The sequence below is a fragment of the Scophthalmus maximus genome, chromosome 18, assembly GCF_022379125.1.
Source record: "Scophthalmus maximus strain ysfricsl-2021 chromosome 18, ASM2237912v1, whole genome shotgun sequence".
Lineage (NCBI taxonomy): Eukaryota > Metazoa > Chordata > Actinopteri > Pleuronectiformes > Scophthalmidae > Scophthalmus > Scophthalmus maximus.
Window position 1 is genome coordinate 19,549,001 of NC_061532.1, and position 6,000 is coordinate 19,555,000.

The following is a 6,000-nucleotide window of genomic DNA, read 5'->3' on the forward strand; positions in this document are numbered from 1 at the left end:
TAATACAAAGTATTGATACTGATATAAAGTATTGATACTGATATAAAGTATTGATATTGATACTAATATAAAGTATTGATACTGATATAAAGTATTGATTCTGATATAAAGTATTGATACTGATATAAAGTATTAATATTAATATAAAGTATTGATTCTGATATAAAGTATTGATACTGATATAAAGTATTGATACTGATATAAAGTATTGATATTGATACTAATATAAAGTATTGTTACTGATATAAAGTATTGATTCTGATATAAAGTATTGATACTGATATAAAGTATTAATATTAATATAAAGTATTGATTCTGATATAAAGTATTGATACTGATATAAAGTATTAATACTGATATAAAGTATTGATTCTGATATAAAGTATTGATACTGATATAAAGTATTAATACTGATATAAAGTATTGATTCTGATATAAAGTATTGATACTGATATAAAGTATTGATACTAATATAAAGTATTAATACTGATATAAAGTAATGATTCTGATATAAAGTATTGATACTGGTGCAAAGTATTGATATTAATATAAAGTATTGATACTGATATAAAGTATTGATACTGATACTGATATAAAGTATTGATACTGATATAAAGTATTGATATTAATATAAAGTATTGATATTGATATAAAGTATTGATTCTGATATAAAGTATTGATATTAATATAAAGTATTGGTGCTGGTGCAAAGTATTGATATTGATATAAAGTATTGATATTGATATAAAGTATTGATATTGATATAAGGTATTGATTCTGATATAAAGTATTGATACTGATATAAAGTATTGATATTAATATAAAGTATTGATATTGATATAAAGTATTGATTCTGATATAAAGTATTGATACAGATATAAAGTATTAATATTAATATAAAGTATTGATATTGATATAAAGTATTGATATTGATATAAAGTATTGATTCTGATATAAAGTATTGATATTGATATAAAGTATTGATTCTGATATAAAGTATTGATATTGATATAAAGTATTGATTCTGATATAAAGTATTGATATTGATATAAAGTATTGATTCTGATATAAAGTATTGATACTGATATAAAGTATTGATATTAATATAAAGTATTGATATTGATATAAAGTATTGATTCTGATATAAAGTATTGATATTGATATAAGGTATTGATTCTGATATAAAGTATTGATACTGATATAAAGTATTGATATTAATATAAAGTATTGATATTGATATAAAGTATTGATTCTGATATAAAGTATTGATACTGGTGTAAAGTATTTTCCTTTTGTCGGTATGATAATTATAATTATTGGGACCTTTATGATGATGATTAGAGCACGCCCCGCCCCCTCGTGACGTCACGGGTCGGTTCCCAGGCTCGCTGCGGGAGTCGGAGGCTGCGGGGCGGGGAGAGCGAGGCCGAGCCGCCGGAGCAGGACGCGGATCATCCGGACAGACGAGTCCCGGCGCGGCGGCGTGTTGTGGACGAGCAGCGACTCGGTTCAGGGATTTCATGATCTGTTATTTTGGATGTTTGCTTATTATACGACACAATAACCACTCGAGCGACAAGTTGCGGATCCCGGGACTTTTCACCGGATCGAGGTGAGTGTGGGACCGGGACGATCCACCGCCATGAGCCCGACATGTTAGCTAGCTGCGGCCCGGTGCGAGCAGCCTGCAGCACCGGGACCGGGAGACAAACCTCCCATCCAGCGGGGGTGAAGCTCTCCGCTCCCCGGTGGCCCGGTGGCCCGGTGGCCCGGTGGCCCGTCTGCTTTGTTAAAGAGCCAGTCGACGCCGCCAGACTTCCCTCGAAACGCCTATGATTCATAGTGTTCTGATGATAATTAGCATCACGTGTTGAAGATGACACTACTTTTGTTACATATGTCGAGTGATCAGGAGACGGGCTCCACTTCGGCCGGACAACACTTGCCTTTATCTCGACGTGTCGTCAACTCTTCGATGCTCACAGCCGCGCTGCTGCAGCATGTGTGTGTGTGACAGCGGGTCGAACACCGTGCGAAAGACCGGCCAGCCCGTTCAAATAGTCGCATTATGAAGACGTGGTGACTCGTGGTGGTTCCGATCACACGCCGAATCGAAGGAAAGTGTCTCACGAGGCAGAATGAGTGGTGATTCATGGTTTATGTCGTGTGTGTGTGTGTGGCAGACGGGCCGATTACAGATTCTCCCTTTTTTCAAACGAGGTTCGGCCCAGTAGCAACATGTCAGATATCAGACACGGCTGAGGCCTAACACACACACACACACACACACACACACACACACACTCACACTCACACTCTCACACACACACACACACACACACACACACACACAGACACACACACACACACACACACACACACACTCACACTCACACTCTCACACACACACTCACACTCACACACACACACACACAGACACACACACACACACACACACACACACACACACACACACACTCTGCTTCCTGGGAATCAATGGACCTGATTTGCATAAGAATAAAGAAGGGTGGTGGTTCTGGCCTTTGTGATAATATCATTATTATTATTATTATTGTTATGATTATTCTTATTGCTGAGGGACGATGGCAGGAACAAGCTGAGTCGGTGCATGTGTGTGTGTGTGTGTGTGTGTGTGTGTGTGTTGCATGATGATTATATAAGGTCACTCAGTGTGTGTGTGTGTGTGTGTGTGTGTTTTATTCTCACACGTCTCAGTGACTCTGTGTGTGTGTCGTCCTTTATCAGCGTCTCTTTGTCACTTCCTGGTCTTTTCCCACACCTTCACGTTCCCATGATGCTTTGCGTGTTCCAGTTTTTCTTCTAGTACAGTGTCGGTCAGGAGGAGGGGGATGAGAGAGGGACTCTGACCTTTGACCTCTTCCTCACCACCAAGCACTCGATGTGTGGTGTGACGTCACGACAGGAAGTGAAGTGGTTCCTCGTAGAACCGAGTCGTGGAACGATCCTGAATAATAATAATGATAATAATTTCTGGATCAGTTGGATACTGAGTTCATCAGGAAGCTGTAATGATGATGAGGGTTATTACTCATCATGTGTCATATTCCTAATCAGCTCGTTTTATCTTTTATCCGTGTCAAAAGTGACGAGGAAGCTGACGACGACATATATACGTATACATATATACGACATGGAATCAAACCTCCAACCTTCTGTACCAAAGTCAGTGGTGTGACCCACTAAGCGTATGCCGGTCGGGCACCAGATCTCACTGTTGAGATCTGGACCACGTTGGAGATGTGACCATCTCGGTAACGTCGCTCGCTAACTTGACGTTAAAAACCCAGATTATATTTCGGGTTAAGTCGAAACTCTTGTTTCTCAGACGCCGTGTGATCACCTCACCCCTGTTAACAGACCTAGAACCGGGGATTCGTGCATGTACACACCCGGGTCACGTGTCCCTAGGTTATAACCCCCCCCCCCCACTCGCAGGAAGCAACGGCGGCAAAAACAACAACAGCGACAACACAAAGCTCCACCTTTAAACCTGAAACAACTTCCACAGTTGTCGTGATTTTGACCAAAGCCTCTTTCCGACCAGTTGTACGTCGGCACAGCGCCACCTGCTGCACCGGAGGCAGAGTTACTCCCGTCATGCTTCCCGTCATTCTTCCCATTCCTGAACTGGCGTCACCCGGTCATTCACGTAACCCCCGGTTCCTGCTGTGACTGTAAACGCACAGATTCAGTTTGTCTCTAGGAGACTTTGACCAGACAGTTTGTTTTCTGACCCTCCGACCTCCTGCAGCAGATCGTATCACAGACTTTCTCCTCGCCGGCGGTGATGGAGCAGGAGGGTTCGTACTCTCCTTTCTGTTGCTGATACAGTAAGGGAGGAGGAGGAGGAGGACGGGGTGGGACACGCCCCCTCCTCCACCGCCTCCCATCAGCCGTTGTAATTAGAGGAATGTGAGCTGAATTAGTGGAGCGTCACTGAGCCACAGGCCACAGGCCCTCGTCGTTGACGGTCATGAAGAGAGTGTCGACGTACAGGCCCCGTCTGGCTCTCGCTCGTGAGCAGCAGGCGAGCGAGGACTCCACTGTTGTTGTTGTTGTGGTGGTGGTGTCGTCTCTCGTCAGATGGCCATTTCACGCTGCGACGTCACAGACACTGAAAACCAAACCTCAGACTTCCTCTCTCCTCGTCCTCGTAACTTCATGTGGACCCCGACGATGCGTCGGTGTCACCGTATGAATCGTGGAGGAGGAGGAGCTGGGCAATGTCTTGGAATCACATCATCTTCACTCCAGCAACCGCCCGAGGAACCGCTGGCTATCGGATGTCAACGTGTGGGTGTAAAGACACAGATGTTGACATCCCATAACCCCTGGTGTTTCTGGGGTCGGATTACCTTCCCAACCGAACTGTATGCTGCTCTTTGAAAAGTTGGAGTTCCGCAGGTGGTGAGGTTGAAACTCTGTAGGCTTTTGGTCGATTGACAGGAAGTGGAGAATTAGATATTTTGGGTCGGGGTCACCTGATCTAGAAAACTGTATTTAGATTAATTGTCTTGAACATTTGGCACTTTTTTTGAAAGTAATTTGTGAACTAAAGAACAAATTGATAAATTAAAGTTCTCAACCAACTGTGAAAGTTTGTTCCCTAGAGATGAACTTGATTTCCAAAGTCAAAGCTGATTTATAAAAAGCCTTTGCGTTCGAAGATGTTTCTATATTTCGTCCTCAGGTTATGAGATGTGATGTGTGTTTTGTGCTTCAATCGTCAGCGTTGGTCTTTTCCCTTCCGCCTCGTCGGATCAGCTGCGAGGGGCGTCGTCACGTCGACGATGCAAATGATCATTAGGTGGTGGTGCTGCGGGCTGTTTCCGTAGCAACGGCAAGGGCAGCCGGTCACGTGTTGGTGAACTTTGAAACGATCCGGGGAGGAGGAGGAGGAGGAAGAGGAGGAGAAGGAGGAGGAGAAGGAGGAGGAGGAAGAGGAGGAGGAAGAGGAGGAAGAGGAGGAGGAGGAGGAGGAGGAGGAAGAGGAGGAGGAGGAGAAAGAGGAGGAGGAGGAGAAAGAGGAGGAGGAGGAGGAGAAGGAGGCCTGTCGTGACCTGATGAGTGCGTTGATAGTTCGCCTGCAGCTTCGGGTGCGGAGATTAACGCTGTTGACTCGGGCGTGTAGTGTGTGTGTGTGTGCGTGTGCGTGTGTGTGTGTTTGTGTGCGTGTGCGTGTGTGTGTGTTCGTGTGTGTGTGTGTGTGTGTTCGTGTGTATTCGTGTGTGTGTGTGTGTGTGTGTGTGTGAGTGTGTGTGTGTGTGTGTTCGTGTGCGTGTGTGTGTGTTCGTGTGTATTCGTGTGTGTGTGTGTGTGTGAGTGTGTGTGTGTCTCTGGAGTGTTTTTTCCTAATCACTCATTATGTTTCTGTAGCTTAACTCCAAACGGACTTTGACCCGAGTTATGCGTCTCTCTCTCTTCTGTTCTCTCAAATATCCAAACGACGCAGGGAGGCGTGTTGCCAGAGTGTTTACAGCTCTGAACCTTGGACTTGTAACCGCGTTGGGTGTGTACGTTGGATTATATGAGTGCATGTGATGTTTCAAGTCATTTTCCTCTTCACATAAATAATGAAAAAGAATTCTCACCCCCTCTGGTCAGGACTCTGTTCTGCTGCGTTCACCCCAAACGCAAAGAAAGTTTTCACGTCCGTGTTACTCGCGCCGGGTCACTTATATTTTTAGTGCGTAAACGTAACCCGAGAGATTGCGCCTGATCTCTGTCGGACGACGGGAGGATCTCGATGCTGATTGGCTTTCGCGACGTCGTGTCATGCGAGTGAAACTTTTCGCATCTTGGCGTTTTATGGATCATGTCATTCCCCACCAGGACTCTGTTCTGCTGCGTTCACCCCAAACGCCAATCGAATTTACTCGATTCGATTGGCCCCTCCCCCAGCGCCTGAGGGTCCCAGCTCCACCCCTGAACCCCGTCACGGACCCCACGCTCCTGGGA

At 44.4% G+C, this 6,000-nt stretch overlaps 1 protein-coding gene across 1 annotated transcript in view; it reads left to right on the forward strand.

Annotated features, from left to right (window-relative positions):
- The first annotated feature begins 1,388 nt into the window (after positions 1-1,388).
- The window catches only part of myo6a (myosin VIa), a 70,211-nt gene continuing 65,599 nt past the window's right edge, over positions 1,389-6,000 (forward strand). The window contains 1 exon segment of the mRNA XM_035617328.2: positions 1,389-1,612. The gene's annotated coding sequence lies outside the window, so the exon portion shown is untranslated.